Source organism: Cebus imitator, unplaced genomic scaffold (assembly GCF_001604975.1).
Source record: "Cebus imitator isolate Cc_AM_T3 unplaced genomic scaffold, Cebus_imitator-1.0 Scaffold22, whole genome shotgun sequence".
NCBI lineage: Eukaryota > Metazoa > Chordata > Mammalia > Primates > Cebidae > Cebus > Cebus imitator.
Genome location: NW_016107337.1, coordinates 6,462,951 through 6,484,353, shown reverse-complemented (window position 1 = coordinate 6,484,353; position 21,403 = coordinate 6,462,951).

Below are 21,403 nucleotides of genomic sequence, written 5' to 3'. Positions count from 1 at the left end.
TTTCACCATGTTGACCAGGATGGTCTCGATCTCTTGACCTCATGATCCACCCGCCTCGGCCTCCCAAAGTGCTGGGATTACAGGCTTGAGCCACCGCGCCCAGCCAAAATAAAGCTTTAAATAAGAAAGCATTTTGTGTTTTCCATTTTAAGTTATCTTAATTCATAGTTAACATGGGTTTTATAGATAAAGAACATGCTTCCCAATACTCATGTAATATTGTATAACAGATGCAAATACATTATATCAAATGGTGCACTAGTAATCAAAAAAAGGCAGCAATGGGAGTTTTAGTATTCAGGTTTGGGGTTGAGATGCAGAACAGCTGAGTACTTTAAAAGCAAGATCCACCTCACTGATGAGATTGCAGACTTGGACTCAATAAAAGTTTTGAAGCAAGATTTAAATTACGTGAAAAAAGTCCAGGTCAATTTAGGCCACTGGATACAAAGATGTTTGTGAACAGAGCTCTCCAGAGCAAAGGTGGACTTCTTTACTCAAGGGCCCATGAAAGTTGTGATCTCTCTTTCAAAGGGTACTTCCTTAATAAATAAGCTATAAAGAAGGAGAGTGTGGCTAGAGAGAAGGGATATATAGAGATACCCTCAAACTTTTGCTTTACCTTTCCTCTAGGGAATATGTTGATAAGAAACATTTGTTAACTTGTGTAATAACTATCATAGAGCATCTACTGTGTAAGTGCTGAAGATGTAAGTGTGTATTAAACACAACTCCTATCTCTGGGGACTTTATGATCTGTTGAGTGAAAAACAAACAAATAAACAATTGAGTGGTATGGTAGAAGTGGGCAGAGCTTGCTATAAGAGCTCAGAAAAGATTCCTAAAACTATCTTGGGGCCCTGGGAAGAGGAAATGGCATGTAAGCAGATAAACTGAAGTTAGGAATGCTTTCAGCTGCAAGTAACAGAAACCTTAACTTACAGCAACTTTAACAAATAGTAAGAAGTCTGGAGGTAAGTAGCTGCTACATTTGGTGAGAGGCTGACAATGTGTTGCAGGCCATCTGGTGTGTTTCTTGACCTTTTTTTAATGTTTGTTGCCCCATGGTCGAGAAAGGCTGCCCCAGCTCCAGGCATCACACCAAGGAAGCACAGGAAAGAACTGAGGCAGCTATATCTGTCCCATTTTCATCAGGTTAATGAAAATCTTTCCCAGAAGCACCGCCCCCCAAATGTTTTGATATGATCCATAGCTCATAATAAGAGTACATGACTTCCCTTAGCCACAAGGGAAACTTGGGAGTATAAACATTAAATAATTTAACTTCTAGAGTGGGAAATGGCAAGGGGAGATGGTGACTTTAAGCATCAACAATGTCTGCCACAGAAAAATAGCTATCAGTCAGGAAAAATGTGTAGGTATTACAAGCAAAGAAAGCAACATGTGCAAAGGGCTAAAAATGACAGACAGCATAATACAACCTGGGAAATAAATAGATTTCCAAGTAGTTAAGGGTAAGGTGCAACTAGAGGCTGCAGTGTGGGATAGGGCTGGAGAGGCAGTATCCTGGACTTTATCCTGAGCACAATAGGAGATATTTAAAAGTTTCAAATCAGGAAAAGTCATAATCAGGGGTTTGATTCTTTTAGTGTATTATTTAGAAAGTTTGTTTCAAAGTTCAAACGGGGTTAAACAATAAAATAGATACATTGCTTCATGTAAAAATCCAGAGATAGAAGAGACTGAGGCACAGTTCTGTCGGGGATCAGACTCAATTTCTCTATAATTAGTCTTGGTTCTGCCATGCTCTGTAAATTTCCCTCATCTCAAGCTGGCTTCCTTCAAGGACTCATGGACTGTGAGGAGTTTCTACAACTAAAGCAAGCTCACTCAAATGTGGCAGAAAGAGATGACTACCTCTTTGAGCCAAAGGTTTGATGTTCATCACATCTACCCACAGCAGCACCTAGATTAGTGTTTGATGGAGAAACTGGGTACTATAACCTGATCAAGTTGAAACACAAAACAGTCCCACCCACGACAGGAAAGAGAAACTAACGCACTTTTCTCTAGGACAAAGATTCTTTTTGTCTCTCACTTTGGAAATGGCTAGAAAAGCCAAGTTATTTACTATAAGTAACCTGAAATATTCCCTTAATGAAACATCCCCTGTGTATGTACAGCGTGAGGCCAAAAAAGAAAGGAAAGGATTGGATCTAGCCTTTCACAGGGAAGGTTTACTGCAGAATCAGAACAAGACAGAGGCTATCAGATGGAAGGAAGTCCACTTATGGGCAGAGAGATGTTATCCCTGCATATCAGATTAGTAAAGATCTTTTCAAATATTAACACTCATTCTACAGGTAGAAATATAAAATAGTAAACTTTTTACAAAAACCAATGCAATGCTATGCATTGAACACTTTTGGCATGGTCCATACCACTTACCCCATCAAATACTCCTAGTATTCTATTTCAAAAAATAATCAGAGATTCAAAGAATAATGTGAGCAAGAATGTTTACCTCCACATTCTTTATAGTACCAAAATACATAAACATCCTAAATATTCCAAAATTATGATTTACTGAAAGACTAACTATTATACAGTCATTAGAAAGTGTGGTGTGTTTTTGTTTATCTATTTGTTTATGTTCTGTTTTGTTTTTGTTTTTGTTTTTTGAGACAGAGTCTCACTCTGTCACCCAAGCTGGAATACATTGGTGCAATCTCGGCTCACTGCAACCTCCACCTACTGAGTTCAAGTGATTCTCCTGCCTCAGCCTACTGAGTAGCAGGGACTACAGGCATGTACCACCATGCCTGGCTAATTATTGCATTTTTAGTGGAGGCAAGGTTTCACCATGTTGGTCAGGCTGGTCTCGAACTCCTGACCTCAAATGATCCACCCACCTCAGCCTCCCAAAGTGCTGGGATTACAGGCATGAGCCACCGCACCTGGCCAGAAAGTGTGTTTTAAAGTAACATATTATAAAATTAGAACACTGTCAATATTAGACAGATCAATGAGACAGAAAATTAACAAGGATATTCAGGACTTGAACTCAGCTCTGGACCAAGCAGATCTAATAGACACCTATAGAACTATCTACCACAAATCAACAAAATATACATTCTTCTCAGCACCACATCACACTTATTCTAAAATTGACCACATAATTGAAAGTAAAAGACTCCTTGGCAAATGCGAAAGAACAGAAATCATAACAAACAGTCTCTCAGTTCACAGTACAATCAAATTAGAACTCAGAATGAAGAAACTCACTCAAAACCACACAACTACATGGAAACTGAAAAACATGCCCCTAAATGACAACTGGATAAATAACAAAATTAAGGCAGAGATAAATAAGTGATTTGAAGCCAATGAGAACAAAGACACAACATACTAGAACCTCTGGGACACAGCTAAAGCAGTGTTTAGAAGGAAATTAATGGCACTAAATGCCCACAAGAGAAAGTGAGAAAGATCTAAAACCAACACTCTAACATCACAATTAAAAGAACTAGAGAAGCAAGAGCAAACAAATTCAAAAGCTAGTGGAAGACAAGAAGTAACTAAGATCAGAGCAGAACTGAAGGAGATAAAGACACAAAAAATCCCTTCAAAAAATCAATAAATCCAGGAGCTGGAACTGGTTTTTTGCAAAGATTAACAAAATAGAATGCTAGCCAGACTAATAAAGAAGAAAAGAGAGAAGGATCAAAAAGACACAATAAAAAATGATAAAGGGGATATGACCACTGATCCCACAGAAATACAAATTACCATCAGAGACCACTATAAACACCTCTCTGCAAATAAACTAGAAAATCTAGAATAAATGGATAAATTCCTGGACAGATACACCCTCTCAAAACTAAGCCAGGAAGAAATCTGAATAAACCAATAACAAGTTCTGAAATTGACGCAGTAATTAATAGCCTACCAACCAAAAAACGTCCAGGAAAAATTCACAGCCGAATTCTACCAGAGGTACAAAGAGGAGCTAGTATCATTCCTCCTGAAACTCTTCCAAACAATAGAAAAAGACAGACTCCTCCCTAACTCATTTTATAAGGCCAGCATCATCCTGATACCAAAACCTGGCAGAGGCACAACAACAACAACAAAAAAATTTCAGGCCAGTATCCCTGATGAACATCGATACAGAAATCCTCAATAAAATACTGGCAAACCAAATCCAGTAGCACATCAAAAAGCTCATCCACCACACTCAAGTTAACTTCATCCTTGGCTGGATGAAGCCTGGTTCAACATATGCCAATCAATAAATGTAGTCCATCTCATAAGCAGAACCAATGGCAAAACCCACATGATTATCTCAATGGATGCAGAAAAAGCCTTCAATAAAATTCATCACCCTTCATGTGAAAAACTCTCAATAAACTAGGTATTGATGGAATGTATCTCAAAATAATAAGACCTATTTATGACAAACACACAGCCTATATCATACTCAATGGGCAAAATCTGGAAGCATTCCCTTTGAAAACTGGCACAATACAAGTATGCCCTCTCTCACCACTCCTATTCAACATAGTATTGGAAGTTCTGGCCAGGGCAATCAGGCAAAAGAAAGAAAGCATATTCAAATAGGAAGGGAGAAAGTCAAATTGTCTCTGTTTGCAGATGACATGATTGTATACTTAGAAAATCCCATCCTCGCAGCCTAAAATCTTTTTAAGCTGATAAGCAACTTCAGCAAAGTCTCGGGATACAAAATCAATGTGCAAAAATCGCAAGCATTCCTATACACCAATAATAGACAAACAAAGAGCCAAATCATGAGTGAACTCCCATTCACAATTTCCAACAAAAGAAATACCTAGGAATACAGCTTACAAGGGATGGGAAGAACCTCTTCAAAAAGAACTACAAACCACTGCTCAAGGAAATAAGAGAGGACACAAACAAACAGAAAAACTTTCCATGCTCATGGGTAGGAAGAATCAATATCATGAAAATGTCCATGCTGCCCAAAGTAATTTATAGATTCAGTGCTATCCCCATCAAGCTACCATTGACTTTCCTCACAGAATTAGAAAAAAACTACTTTAAATTTAATATGGAACCAAAAAAGAGCCCATATAGCCAAGACAATCCTAAGCAAAAAGAACAAAGTTGAAGGCATCACACTACCTGACTTCAAACTATACTACAAGGCTAGAGCAACCAAAAGAGCATGGTACTGGTACCAAAACATATACATAGACCAACAGAACAGAACAGAGGCCTCAGAAATAATGCCACACATCTACAACCAACTAATCTTTGACAAACCTGACAAAAACAAGCAATGGGGAAAGGATTCCCTATTTAATAAATGATGCTGGGAAAACTGGCTAGCCATATGCAGAAAATGGAAACTAAACCCTTTTCTTACACCTTATACAAAAAGCTCAAGATGGATTAAAGACTTAAACATAAGACCTAAAACCATAAAAACCCTAGAAGAAAACCTAGGCAATACAATTCAGGACATAGGCATGGGCAAGGACTTCATGACTAAAACACCAAAAGCAATGGCAACAAAAGCCAAAATAGATAAATGTGATCTAATTCAACTAAGAGCTTCTGCACAGCAAAAGAAACTATCATCAGAGTGAACAGGTAACCTACAGAATGAGAGAAAATTTTTGCAATCTATCCATCTGACAAAGGGGTAATATCCAGAATCTACAAGGAACTTAAACACATTTACAAGAAAAAAACAAACAACCCCATCAAAAAGTGGGTGAAATATATAAACAGAAATGTCTCAAAAGAAGACATGTATGCAGCCAACAACCATGAAAAAAAGCTCGTCATCACTGGTTATTAGAGAAATGCAAATCAAAACTGCAATGAGATACGATCTCACACCAGAATGGAGATCTTTAAAAAGTTAGGAAAGAACAGATGCTGGAGAAGATGTGAAGAAATAGGAACATTTTTACACTGTTGGTGGAAGTGTAAATTAGTTCAAACATTGTGGAAGACAATGTGGCAATTCCTCAAGGATCTAGAACCAGAAATACCATTTGACTCAGCAAGCCCATTACTGGGTATATGCCCAAAGGGTTATAAATCATTCTACCATATAGACACATGCACATATATGTCTGTTGCAGCACTGTCCACAATAGCAAAGACTTGGAACCAACCCTAATGCTCATCAATGATAGACTGGATAAAGAAAATGTGGCACATATACACCATGGAATACTATGCAGCCATAAAAAAGGATAAGTTCATGTCCTTTGCAAGGACATGAATGAAGCTGGAAACCATCATTCTCAGCAAACTACCACAAGAACAGAAAACCAAACACTGCATGTTATCACTCATAAATGAGAGTTGAACAATGAGAACAAATGGACACAGGGAGGGGAACATCACACACCAGGGCCTATTGGGGGGTGGGAGACTAGGGTAGAGATAGCATTAGGAGAAATACCTAACGTAGATGACGGGTTGACAGATGCAGCAAACCACCATGGCACGTGTATACCTATGTAACAATCCTGCACGTTCTGCATATGTATCCCCAAACTTAAAGTATAATTTAAAAACAATAATAATAATAAAATAACATCTGGGCTGCAAGGAGAGAGGAACAGTGAGTTGTTTAATGGATACAGTTTCAGTTTTCCAAGATGAAACATTTCTGGAGATTGGGTGTACAACAATGTGAATGTACCTAACTATTGAACTGAACACTTAAAAATGATTAAGATGGTAATTTTTTGTTATATGTTTTTTAACCACAATTAAAATAAAATCATTTCAAAAACAGAAAAAAAATATTTATCATAATAAGTGAAAAGAAGATACAAAACTCCAAATGTATGATTCAAATTTTGCAAATAAAATGAACAGAAAAAGTATTTTAAAATCTTAATAGTATCTCAGGGTGGTGTGTTTGCAGATTGTTTTAATTTTCTTCTTTGTTTCTGTCTCTGTTATTCACATTTTTACCAATGAGGAAAATAGAAGCTAGTGATTATGAAGCTGTATGTTTTTACATTATCTCAATTAATCCTCACAACAATCCAATGAGGTGGCGACCATTAAAATACTCATTTTACACATAAGAGACATTGGTAACATCCAAAATTGCACAGCTAATATGTGACTGGATCAAATTTGAACTTAGGTCTGTATGAATGTGGAATGTATACTTTCTAGGATTTTTATAGTCATAACACTAATGAACATACAAGAGGGACTATCACTTGGCATTGTTTGGGTTGTTTGTAAATGTGAAGGTCAAAGGAAATACATATCGTTTAGCCTACATCAAATAGGCTGGATCAGAACAAGTACTGGTAATAACCCAGACACCAAAAATGAGTCTGGATAAAAATGCTTCAGCTGGGATTTGTAATGATTATGGATACACTGGATCAGTGCTAAGGCCTCAGAGAAAGCCAAGAGACATTGATTAGACCTGAGATTTTGCAGTGCAAAACTAACAGTCAGGAGGCTTATGAGATTGTCTGGTGGAAAAGATATGGGTGGAAATTGCTTTACTGGGGTCAGGAGTGGAGACATATAGCTTTTAATGTAAGGTGTCAGAAACACAGGCTCTGGGTTGAAGTCCCAGCTCACTGGCTCTCTCTTACTAGCTAGGGAGTATCCATAGTATCCATAGGCAAGTTAATTATCTTCTCTGCTTGTCAGCTTTTCTATATGTAGAATGGGAATAGTCATATCTTACCTTAGTCTGTTCAGTCTGCCATAACAAAATACCATGGAGTGGGTGACTTACGAACAACAGGAATTTATTTCTCACAGTTCTGGAGGATGGGAAGTCCAAGATCAAGGTGCCAGTAGATTTGGTATCTGGTGGGGGCTCATTTTCTGATTTATACACAGTGACTTTGTGCTGGGTCTCCACCTGAAAAAGACAAACAAGCTCCTTCAGGTCTCTTTTATAAAGGCACTGATCTTACTCATGGGAGCTCTGCCTTAGCACCTAATAGCCTCCCAAAAGGCCCCACCTCCTAATACCACCACCTTGGGGTGAGGTTTTAACATATGAATTTAGGGGGGACACTAACGTTCACACTATAGCACACCTCATAGGGTTTTTTGAGGTTTAAATGAAGTAATCTTTATAATACATCTAGTGTCGTATCTGACACATGCGCTATTGACTAATTTTAGCTATTATAATTGTTTCTCTTAATCTCACTGTTTTAGTTGTCAATCACAAAATATGACCAGTCAACTTTTAGTTGTTAAATTATTTCACCTTTCCTTTAAGCAATTAATAAACAGTGGTGTAACATTCAGGAAAAAGCCTGATTTGTAACATTTGAAGATTATCTGCAGTGTAAATATTCCTGCAGTGGTAGATTTCAAGCTACCAAAGGTTTAATGACAGGCTCTCATCATTCCCAAATATTTAATAAATCAGCTCTCACAGGATGGTGCAAGCTAGCTCCAGATGGCTCTGGAGCTACCATCTTATTTCTTCTGCCAAGGTTTTCCCCTATCAAACATTCATGACCAACACTGGCTACATAATTTGCTGGCCCTCATTAAAATAAAATTTAAAATATGAGTCCCTTGTTCAAAAATCACAAGAATTTTAAGACAGTGACAGCAGAGCATTAAACCAAATTTGGGACCCTTCTGAGCCTGGGACCTACACCTGTGAAGCTGACCTTCATGATTTGTCTAATGTTCTCCACTACCTTCATACCACTGTTTTTTAAGGGCTACAGGCCATGGGTAGTTCTAGGGGATTCAACTTCCATATCTCAACTTCCACTTTTCTAAAACTGCTTTGTCAGAGAAGGTCCCCATGGTAAAAGTCATCCTAGCCCAACTTCCCTTTCACAAACATTTTCGGCTCATTTCAAAACAGTCTTACCTCTTACCTATGCAGCATCTAATCAGGCTGTATAACCCAAAACTGTTAAAATATAGTCAGACAATTGTTTTAACCAGGGTGCCATAAGTATACACCAGAATCAACTCACTAAAATTTGTATTTCTAAAGAATATTTGCTTTTGTTTGTTTTATTAAATTTTTAAAGTTATCAAATTATTTGTATTGTTTTAAATGAAATAATGCCTATAATGATAATCCAAAATGAAAGGTCTATTTTAAAGGAAAGGCTTAGAGCCTTTTATTCATAGAAACAACATACAGATATGTTGCAAAGAAATACAATAGGGTCATCAACAGAAAACTTCCAAGCATAAAGGTATATGACATTAAGATAAAGTTCTTAAAGAAAGGAAAAGAGATATAAATTCTAGGAGAGAAAATAATGATGTAAAATATTTGACTGATATAGAAGAACCTATTTATGCATTTTTAAATGGGTCATGATTCCATTGCATGATATGCCACTGGGTTCATTGAGTGATGCATCAGTTTCTGCTAATTGTCAATATGTGTAAAATGCTAGTAACTATCTCAATGCTAGAATTTTTTGATATTTCAAATTCAGTTAATGGGGATACAAACAAAATGTTGAAGACTGATGTTCAAATTGAAAAACTGTGACCCAAGAGATGTAAAGGAGATTTGCCGCAATATAGAGAAGCTTACAGGCAAGACATCCACCAACAGTACCAAACAACACAAATAAAGGTGACATTTATTCAGCCCAAGAAGGGCAGAACTTGAACGAAGTTCAAGAGGTGAAGGGCAGAAAGGCCCCAGGACCTTCCAATGAAAGGCAGTCCCAGTCACTACAGAATTGCCAGGTATCTAGCAGTTGGCATCCTTCATCTCATGACTCATCTCAGTCTTGCTCCACGAAAGTATGTCCTTATTTAGTCTCCAAGACTTTAGTTTTAGTCTATCACCTTAATAAAAATTTTACTGCGTGCTGCTAATTTACTTATTATCTCAAAAATAACACATTTTTAAAAATTTTAGATTTATACTAAGGAATCGTATCCTTAAAATAACACATTTGACGTGCTTATGTATCTAACAATACTAAAATACTCAAACTTAAAAAAAACAAAAAAAAAGTTCCCCCACTGTGCCAATTAAACTCATTTTGTGTTCTCACTGCTGAACCTATCAGGAAGCACCACCCTGACTGACCCTGCTGGTGGGCTAAGCCTTTGATCTTCCAAAAACTGGCGGGTATAACTATTTCATTATTTAGGAAGGAGTTAGGCTATCTCTTCAACCTGAAGGATTTGAGTCTGTCTCCAGGCTAGAGAATGTGTCTGGTTACAGGAATTCCCATAAGTGACCAAGACTGTCATTTTTTTCTCTCTCAACAAAGAGGTAAAATGATATCACTCACAAGCTTCCTGTAATGCATTTTATTTGCCACTGTGCAATGAAAATGGGCAAATGATCTGTTATAAAACTGTTGGAACTCTTATAACCAAAGCCAGCTGAACTTTAATGACACCAGAATAAGAAATGGAAGAAGCTCCCAAACAATTCTTTAGCAATATTTGGGTTTGAGTCAATCAAATAAGAAAATAATTTGCATATAGCCAAAAGTTTGGCAGTGGCTCTAGGCTTTTACAACTCAAAAAGAAAGAAAAACAGAGAGATAAGCAAGGTAGTAAAGAAATAGGAAATAGGAGATATGCTAGATTTCATGACTCTATGGAAAATTTATTAGAAATTATTAGGTCTAGAAAGTTATTTCTTTACATAAGTATTTCCTTCCTATTTACTACTACACCACCAAATAGCTTGTCCAAAAAAATTCAAGACAGTCTATTCAATAAATACTTGTGTAGATAAATAGATATTAATAAGACACAGATAAGTTAATAAATCTTGGAAAGGGGAAATAATGGTAATGAAAATAAAACAAAACCAGAATTTAATTCAATATATGTAATACATCTCATCAAGTCCTTCACACTTGCTAGAAATAGGCTGTAACTTTGGCTTCAGAAGCCTAGCAGCCAATACAGAAGAAAAACCCCAGCCAGGGAAAATATATCAGTCTCATGGAAGATGCTGCAGTCAGAAAAGCCTATATTTGAATCCCAGTTCTAACCAGCTGTGTGGCCTTGAGTGCAAGTCATTGAACCTTCTAAGTCTCAGTTTCCTCTTCTGTGTAATGGGATTGATAATACCTGACTCTCAGGGCTGTGAACTACACCAGTCAAGTCTCCACCAGAACACCTTACATTCAGCAAACGTTTAATATGAGTAATGAGTTAAACAGTTCACACTATCCATAGAATAAAAAATAAACTTCCTGGGAACCAGCTAGCAAATAGCTAACCCACTAATACCAGCAGAAATCTAATGAGACTCAAGTAAGGAGAGGAAAAAGATCCTACACACTTTAGCAACACTGAAGGCTTGAATCAATTACTGTAAACAATAAAACAATGTACACATGGACAGAAATTTGGCAGTGATTTCAGGCTTCAACATGCAGCATATATGGGTTTGATTGTGTACGTGTGTGTGTGTCCATGTGTATGTGCTATTCTATTGTTTTAATTTAGTAGTCCTTGACTAAATTATCGCCTCACAGATTTGCCCAGGTGGCTTCAACACTGACCTTCCTTTTTCTATTTTCGTTTTGTTTTGTTTTGTTTTGTTTTTTTGAGATGGAATGTCTCTCTGCCACCCAGGCTGGAGTTCAGTGGCGTGATCTTCGCTCACTGCAACCTCAGCCTCCCAGGCTCATGTGATTCTCCTGCCTCAGCCTCCCCAGTAGCTGGTATTACAGGTGCCCTCCACCACGCCTGGCTGATTTTTGTATTTTTAGTAGAGATGGGGTTTTACCATGTTGGCCAGGCTGGTCTTGAACTCCTAACCTCAAGTGATGTGCCCACCTCAACCTCTCACAGTGCTGGAATTACAGGTCTGAGCCATGGCACCCAGCCTTTCTTTTTCTATTTTTTTATAAGTAAACTAGATGTTCTGGCTCTCCCCTACCTTCCCATCCACCAACGAAGGCTGTGAGTTTTCTCTAGCAGAGAAGGCAAGTGGGTCCACTGGACAAGACTAACGTAATTTTAATGAGTCAACCAGTGAGAAGTGCTGAACTCGCTAACTAGGTGGCAGATTTCTCTACTCGATCTCCCAGACTTCACACACACCAGCCCCCTTTGGCCCAGCCACATCTTTTAGCTCTAGATGGATTTACTGAGATCCCAGTCATCAAGCTCATGTGTCTCATTCTACCTCTGAAATCCTCAATTGCTGAGCCGTGATGATTTTTCCACACATCACCCCAGGGTGTATCCACACACAAATCCAGAGAGTTTGAAATCTTTTGAGCTCATTAAAATAGATGTGCAACTGGGGTCTGCTAATCGTGCTCTCCGGCGTCCATAATTCTGTCTCCCCACACCCTACTGTCCCCTAAACTCACAACACAACTAGATCCCATTAATAAGGGCACCCCTAGGTCTGGAAACAATGAGGTCATGCTTATTCCCACTTGCACGTCGTCTGACCTGCAGCAGAGCCACAGCCCACGCAGCCTCCCATGTTAGCACTCCTCGGAGGCCATAAAAGACACCAACTGGAGGCCAAATCACACTTTCCCATAGAGGCCAATGTTGCCATATTTCTCAGGAAACTGTTGTATTTTTTATCCAAACCTGATTTGAAATGCTCCAAAAAAGAAACTTTTAAAAGTGTGATCAGAAAAGTAGAGTAGAAAACAAGTACTCATTGGGAAAGAGACACCGTTGGCGGGGGAGGGAATCTCTGGAGCTCAGATAACAGCAGAATGGAAGGAATACATTTTTATTATCAGAGAAGTTAGAAAATAGTAGGGGAAACCCATTTAGCCAAATTTTTGACCAAAAAAACACAACACATCAGTCAACAGCAAGATTTGAGTGCCTGCCAAGCATGGCTCGTGATTAGACAGGGAAACAGCATCTGGCTTCAGACTTTGAGTTTTGGTGTCAAATTGATTTGGGGATCATGTTCTGAGTTCTTACTAAGAGTTGTTAACCTGGCTCTCCCGCCTACTAGCTGTATGACTTGGGGCAAATAACTCAGTAACTTAAACCTCAGTCTCTTCCTCTGTGAAGTGGGGCTAATCATATCTCTTTCATAAAATTGCTATGAGTTTAAATAATTTAACTTATTAATGTGCGGAGACCAGGGTTGGCCAACAAATATTCACAAGTGCCTGTTACAATCCAGACAGTTATATAAGAAATAGTTACTGCTCTCAAACAGCACATAGTCTAAAGAAGAAGAAAAGGGCAAATGTCTAACTATGTTCTAATTGAGGTTGGACAGACTGCTGTGGGAGCACAGAACAAGGGACATTTGCCTAGTGGAGTCAGATGCGGATGCTGGCTGTCTGATCCCCGGGCCTCGCGTCTTCAGCGTCATGTATTACTGAAGGAGTCCTTGAGCACCAAAGGGTCTAATGATCAGTCTGGCTCCCAACCTTGCATTCAGTGTGAAAAGATTCCAAACACAACTGGCCACCTTCAGCCACGCTGTTGTACCAAATGAAACCAGTCATATCTATATGCGCCTTTCAAAGGCTATCATAAAACAGATTCTCTCTAAGGACTTCAGCCACTTCTTTTATTTTCTTGGGGGCCTTTGAGTCCACTCCACATCACAGAGTCCTTCAGCTGCATAGCAATTTTTCCATCAGAAGCTTCTCATAAGGACAGAAATGTCAAAATCAATTTTCTTGAAAAGAAACAAAAATGACTTTTTTCCTAAAATTGTCTTTATGGTAAAATTTATGAGAATAGAAACATATCCTAAGGGGTGCAATAGATAGAAGGCTTATTTGAAGAATTATTTTAATCTGGACTGCAGAAAGCCCTGGAGAAATCAGTACGAAAAACTCTACTGATGCCCAGGGGACAGACGAGACATCTGAACGTTTCTGAGTTTCTAACAGCTACAGTTCTTTTGCAAAGTGCTTGTTGTATCTAACCACTAGTGGGTTGGCAAGGTGTTTTAACAGGACAACTGAAATAGCTGGAGTCATGGACAGAGGTTGGCACAACATATTGCAGAGAGCTATGCAATGGGAGAGGCATGCTTGGGTGCCAGGGATGCTTGGAGAGGCCCAGAGCCCCACTTAGCTGTCTGGAGCTACAAGGAATGCTAAAATCTTACTGAACTGTATCTGAGAGGATGGCTCACTTTAACTCAGATCACGACACATAGCTCATTCCAGAGTGGTCAAAATGTGATCTGGTCCCTTTTCCATAAAAGAAGACAAAGTTCTGAAGTAAAAGTTAGATAATACTCTCCTTCATTCTGTCAACACCCCCACTAAATAAGAGTTGAACAGAATTTAAAGATTGTCAGCTTAGCCGAGCATAGTGGCAAGTACACATAGTCCTAGCTACTCCAGAAGATGAGGCAGTAGGATGGCTTAAATGCAGGAGCTCAAGTCCTGCCTGGGCAACAAAGCAAGACCCCATCTCCAAAAAAAAAAGAAACTGTTGGCTCGGCACAGTGGCTCACGCCTATAATTCCAGCACTTTGACAGGCCAAGGCAGTTGGATTGCTTAAGCTCAGGGGTTTGAGAGCAGCCTAGGCAACATGGCGAAACCCCATCTATACAGAAAATACAAAAATTAGCCAGACATGGTGGTGCACACCTGTGGTCCCAGCTACTCAAAAGACTGAGGTGAGAGGATCACTTGATTCAGGGAGGCAGAGGTTGCAGTAACCCAAGTTGGCACCACTGATGTCCGGCCTGGGCAAAACCCTGTCTTAAAAAAAAAAAAAGATTTTCAGCTTAAGAGATGCCAAATCCCTCCTTCTCCTGGCCCCCACCCCCTGCAGGCAACAGTTACTGAGTCTGAGGAAATAAAGCACTGTAGGGACAGCTCAGGCAAACCATCAGGGCTGATCAACAGGAACCATTTCAGCAGTAATCAGAGCCCAGCAATGGGAAAGCAGGGTCCACTACAGCAGAAGCCCTGGCAAGCAGGCCAGCAGCACCTGGGAAAGCAATCAGGGCTCAGGTTCAAGGAATCCAAAAGGACAAAGTGAGACAAGTCCCAGTCAGATGGGTAATGGCAGTGGTGGCTGCAGAATTTCAATATAGGAAAGACTTACAGGGAGCATTTGGTTGGAAAAGAACTAGAGAAGCTGTATTTGCATATAGTCTACACAAGACTGAGAAAATGTCAATTATCAAAAGATAGAGGTACCATGAAGAGTTGGGAGGAGAGCTAAAGCCTGCAAAACCAAGAAGTTTCCTGGATTCGGATTTTTCTAGGGTATCCCCAAGCAAAACGGTGGATTCAGAAACTAGAACACGCCCTGGGGGGCAGGCTCTGGCTGGAGAATTCAGCTGCAGGTGCTCTGTCCCAGCAGACAGGAGGCAGGGGTCAGGGAGAGCTTGTTGCCACCCCAGTGCAATGCAGCAGCTCAAGCATTAGCAGAGGGACATGCAGCCTTGGTTAGTTAGCAAGCACATCCGTGAGAATGTCTAGAAGTAAGGAGGGACTTGATAGGTCTGCTTAATTGCTTCCTGCCTCAAGCCCAGATTGGTCTGGGAAAGAGGCAGGGCCCAGGCTGCAGGTGGGAGATTGCGTGGCCAGCTGTAATAAGCTGGAGAGTCTGAGTAAGGGGAAATGGAAAGAGAGGTGGGGGTGGGGAGAACATGCTGAAACGAATCCATGAATGTCCCGGGGCCGGAGCCGGGTCACTCAATGAGGGGAAGGAACTTCCTTCCCCCTTTCGTTATTTTCCTTCCTCTCTCTTCCTCCTCACAGGCAACCAGCTAGGGGCAGGATGAGCTGTCTCAAGGAAGAAGAAATCAAAACAGCCTTTAAATTACTGGAGGTCATGTCCTGTTTGAAAGAACAAGAAAAAGAGCAGAGTGCCACCTGTCCTTCAGAGACCTCGCTGCCATGATCTGTAGCCAAAGAGGTTACATTAATTCCATCTTCATGGCCCAGGGACTGAGGTTTGAACCCACATCTCACTTTCTCTTTTAAAGAACTGATAACCACTTCCCCATCAATCACTGAAAGCATGTGTTTCTTTTACTATAGACATTTCTGCAAAGCCTTCTCCTGATTGCTGAGTACAGATGCAATAGTCCAAGAGGTGTGGCTGGTGCCCCTTCATCCTTGACCCATGATCTAGAACATTTGGCTTAGAGCATAAAGAGGGGGCTCCCAGCATAATTAAATAGCCAAGGAGTGAACATTATTATAGCTCCTTTTTTCAACTCAAATAGTTTAGGATTGACTGACAGTCTAAGAAATACTCACTTTTTCATTTTCAGATCAAACGTAACTGTCTTCAGAGTGTAAATCCTCTGAAGCCTGCCCTTCTTCCATCCAGTCCCTTGGGTGGCAGATCTTAATTGACTACTCCGTGTTCTCCATAGGGAGGCAGGATGCCACAGCAGCAGAACAAACTGTACTCAGAGGCTTCAGGAAGCCACCCTCATCTTCAAATGAAAGAATCAAGATTGAGCTTGGAGAGACAAAATGGAAAATCAGTGCCTGGAAAAATAGGCCAAGTCACCTTAAGAGTCAGAATAGCTCCATGAATATGTCAATCATTTACAGTGTTGAATGGGGACGTGGCACAGCTGGTCAACCAGCCACAAGACTATAGTAATGACCATCCAGCACATCAAGGGGAAAGGGTGACTGCACTGAGCACTCAGGTCCCGAATTCCAACATGTAGACCGATGAGGCGATGCGTGCATCCAGCTGATTATAGTTCAAGGGCATAAAACATCCAGATTATTTAACTTACCAAGCAATCACTGATGATAATTACCACCCCCTGTAGGCCCCCAGCCAAGAGCCAAAAGCACTGCTTCAGTTTCCTCAGCGGTTCTGGATCTTAAAAATGGGCTTGGTTGCTCAGTTTACAAATGAGCTCGGTTATTATAAGTCTGCCCTTCAGAGACTGAACCTGCTGAGTGAACAAATGAATAAAATTAGGCTTTTCAGCCTGCAAGATTGAGGGTTTGACTCTGAGCCATGGAAAGTCCCTCTAGGCAATGTCTCTTTGTAAGCAGCTGGGGAGATATCCTACAGATCTTTCCTGAGCTCTGAACCACCCTGCCATTGCCCTTTCTGCTCCTACTCTTTCTGACATAGACTAACACAAATGGAACCAGCTCTTTGAGTCGGGGGAAAACTTCCATACTTCAGAGAATAACAGAAAACAATAAATAACTGCTAAATTGCAAGGTTCATGGGGAGGAAAGCAGGAACAGCTGAGAAAGGGTTTATGGAAGCGATGGGCTTGAGTGGGCCTTGTAGGTCTACATGGGCAGAGAACTGATCTAATACACTCCACACGGGGATGGAACAGGGGCATCCAGAAAGAAGGTGAGACGACTTCACACAGACAGTTCAGGTTTTGATGTCCTAGAACATGATACTGGAGATTAAAGGACTGAGCAGATCTTGCAGTGTCTGAAAAGCCAGCCTGTTGCAAGTTCATGAAGCAGAAATCGGCCTCAGAACACTGACCTGGTAATAGCACATGGGCTGCTCAGAGAGGAGAGGGACTGGAAGGGGGAGAACCACCAATAATCAATGCAGGTGTGTGACGAAAAGGGCTATTGCATTTATATTAAATTTCCTGAGGCCTGTCAAATTCTTCTCTTATTATACTTCCAATATAAGCTCTTGGAATAGTGAGGGCAATATATTTAGTGTGAGAAATACAGCTATAGGGATTGGGTACATTGGTGCTAGCTCCAAGAAACACTAAATAGTAAAGCAGTGTTGCTGTTATACAAATAATCACCAACCTTGTGCTCTTGCATGAGAGCTCAGCTTGTCCAGGGAACTAAGTTTTATCCTTAGATTTGCAGAATGGAGACTTCTGTAATATTTTTAAAGGCAATCCCACAGAGTTATTTGGCTTCCCTGGCACCACAAGAAAAGGACTCTCACTGGTAAAGTGGACTCTTCTGCACACTTTGTTTTATTCCTAAATGGGCCAGTCAGGTCTAGGGTTAAGGTGGCCTTAGAAACTTTTCAGGGTTAGCATTCAGGCATCAACAAAGCAGTTCTGATTTACAGAATTCATGAGATGAGAACCAGCTACATTCATAATTTCCCAAACTTGGCCAATTTAGAATAAATATATGTAGTGTAGTCTTGCAATCGTGATTTCAAATTTTCTGATTATGCCAGGAATAAAAATCTGCAGAATTTCAAAGACTTACCATTTCTGACACTTTTGAAATAGCATAAGACATTTTTCAACCTAAACTAACTCTGGAGAACCATTGTCAGACACTTCTGCATTTAGGTAAACAATACCAGTTCACCTCTAAGTAAAACAGTGACCTATTTTTAGAGACCAAGGGTTTTAGTGTTTTACCATTCCGGAAATAAACATCATCATCATTCCTTCTATTTCAATGAGCACAGCTGTCTGGGTGGGGACGTAAACATCCCTTGGCCATGTTGTGAATCCAAACACAACAATGTCAGGCTGGTGTGTGAGAACCAGGAAAGGAAGCTGACTACAAATTGCCTAAGCTCCCATCTATTCTCATTAGCTCTTCTAAATGAGACAAGACCTACAAGACAAACAACCTGCTTGGGTCTCTTTGCAAAGTTATCCCTTTTCACTGCTGCTTACTAAATGTTCATTTTTAAAAGAAAACAACTATTAAAAGAAAGAAGTTAGCCCTTTAACTAATTCATGCTTCTATTGGTAGTGCAAAAATCATCATGAGGACCAAATTATTCCCCAAAGGCCAAATACCTTTACAAATACCTTCACTTTGGAGATCAGAGTTTCATCATATAAATTTGGGGGAAGATACAAACATTCAGTCCATAGCATCATGTGGCCCTGCACGGTGTGGTATGCTCCTTCCTTGTGCCCCTTCTTTAGGAAATGTAAATAATGAAAATCTTTCAATGGTATTAGCCTCTGATGAGTATCATCACTCAGTCACCTCTATTATAAATTTAAATCCTGCAGGTACAATCACTGATACAAATTCCCATTCACTGGTGCTTCTGAACATGATACTAAATGCAAATGTGCAAACTCTCCATTCTCTCTATGTCCATCTTCCAGTCAGCCTGGACCAGGCTGTGGACAGTTGAGTTAATATGACATCTGACAGGGAAAAAAAGATTTTTTCAGCTCTACCAAGGTGTCAGAAAAGCCTTATCTCACAAGGAACCAGTATAATTATGCCTGGCTTTCCTTTTATGCCAAGAAAAAGAGTGGAATTCCTGACATACAGCAAAGCTCTCCTAACTTCTCACACCTAGGATGTAGACCCAGGCCCTCCTTACCTGCTGCCTGGGCTATTATGGTGGCCTCTGAACAGACCTCCCTGACCCTCACACAGGGATAATCCTTAAAGATCTGCAGGCCAAGTCCAGTCCACAAATGTCTCTTATTTGGCCATCTTAGTATGGGTTGTTTGTTTGTTGGTTTGTTTTATAGGAAGCTAACTTTATTGATGGATATGTTATGTGTTCCAACAAAAAGCTCTCTCAGCCTGGACCTTGTAGCCTCCTGTAGAACAAACGTAAAAAGTTTGAGGTACATTGGTTGGGATTGGACAATACTACCCAAAAAGTAAAAGAGGATAAAGAATTCTTTGCTTCTCTGCTATGGAAAGAGATAGTGAGGCCAAACGTCCAGCATCAGATGCCTTCTGCCCTGGACCAGAAGGAAAGGGAGGCCAGAGAGAGAGGCAGGGGGCATGGGGTTACCTGAATGAAGAGTAGAGTATTACCACTGACCCTAATATGGTTCGGATCTGTGTCTCACCAGCAAATCTCATGTCCAACACTAATCCAACAGTGGAGGTGGGGCCTGGTGGGAGGCGATTGGATCATGGGAACAGATTTCTCTTTTTGGTGCCATTCTTGTGATAGAATTCTCACAAGATCTGATTGTTTAAAAAGCATGTGGCACCTCCTCCCCTCGCTCTCTTCCTCCTGCTCTGGCCATGTAAAACATGGCTGCTTCCCCTTTGCCTTCCACCATGATTGTAAGTTTCCTGAGGCCTCCCCAGAAGCAGAAGCCTTTACGGCCTGCACAACCATGAGTTGATTAAACCTCTTTTCTTTATAAATTACTAATGCTTCACGTATTTCTTTATAGCAATGAGAGAATGAACTAATACAATCCCAAACTGGAAAAATGCTGAAGGCTATGCTTAAGGGAGTTATTTTTTCTAATTTGAAATAAAAATTTTAAGGGAATTTTCTGAATCACACCACTCCTTCACACTGTATAGTATAATAATGGTACCTTAAAATTACAATTATACAGTATGCTAATATAAAACTACTCCTAATACCTTCTGCTGTTCAAAGAAATCAAGCATCAGTCATTCCTTATAAGCAATGTAATTTTACAGTTCTTATCACTCTGTCTAACTGAAATCCTAATGCACAAAAGGCAGCTAAAGCCAAACTAAAGAAAGAAAAGGAGAATTGGCAATGAATCGGAGGGAGGCATAGGAATCAATCACAACTCGTGACAACACTTAATTACCTCCCACGAATGGTACCTTATATAACATCATTATGTTTAAAGTCATTTCAACCACCATTTAACAATCAAGAAATTTCACATGAAAATCTAGGTTTTCAGCTTCTTTTAAATTTTGAAATTTTGGGTGACAGTGGCCTGTTTTTCCACATAGCAGCCACCAGCCAGAGGTGAGACAAGGGTGCCTCCCAGCTAGGGCATAACCTCTCCAGCCCCCCATGAACCCCACAATTCCAGGTTTGTTCAGGACACTGAGAACAGGTGCCAGTGGCCTTTTAACCTTGTGCTTGCCCAGTTAATTAGCTTGCAATCCAGGCATTTTTTCTACTCTCAATGACACCATGCAATGGTAAAAAACAAAGGGCTGTGGAGCCAGACACTGCTTGGATTCAAACTCTGGCCTCCATTCTGATCAAAGAATGAAGTTGACATCAGCCAATTTCACTCACCTCCCTGTGCCTCAAAACCTCATTGTTAAAAGAAGATACCAAGCTTGTGGAGCGTTGTGAGGATAAAAAACTTAGAAGTACTTAGAATAGTGTTTGGCACAAAGTAAGGGTACAATTATTGTTAGCTTTTAAAATTCATGTCTCTATTCTAAACTTAAGGGTGAGGAGATAGACTGAGAGGGCCATGTGTTTCAAGAAAACTGAGAGACAGAAATGTTTCTTTGTAGAATAAAGAAAATTCACTCCAACATGTTTAATAAGCAAACCATCAGCCAGCTTCAGTCAGTCACTCCCTGTCTGGAAGCTCCAGGCCGGCCTATATGATAGAGTACAGGTCCAGGCTCTCTCATCCCTGGTCTAGCATGGGAATGCTTTTCAGGTTAAATTTTCTAGAGCAAAGTTCCACTTATTTCCCTCAAAACCTTTAATGAAACCAGCCTTCTTAGCATCAAGGTGTTTTATAATCAGCATTTATTTTATACTGCCTATATTCCTACCAAAGAACTACCAAACCAGAGGAACCACCAAACACCTCCCCAGAGGAATCACCAAACCTTCCCAAGGAAC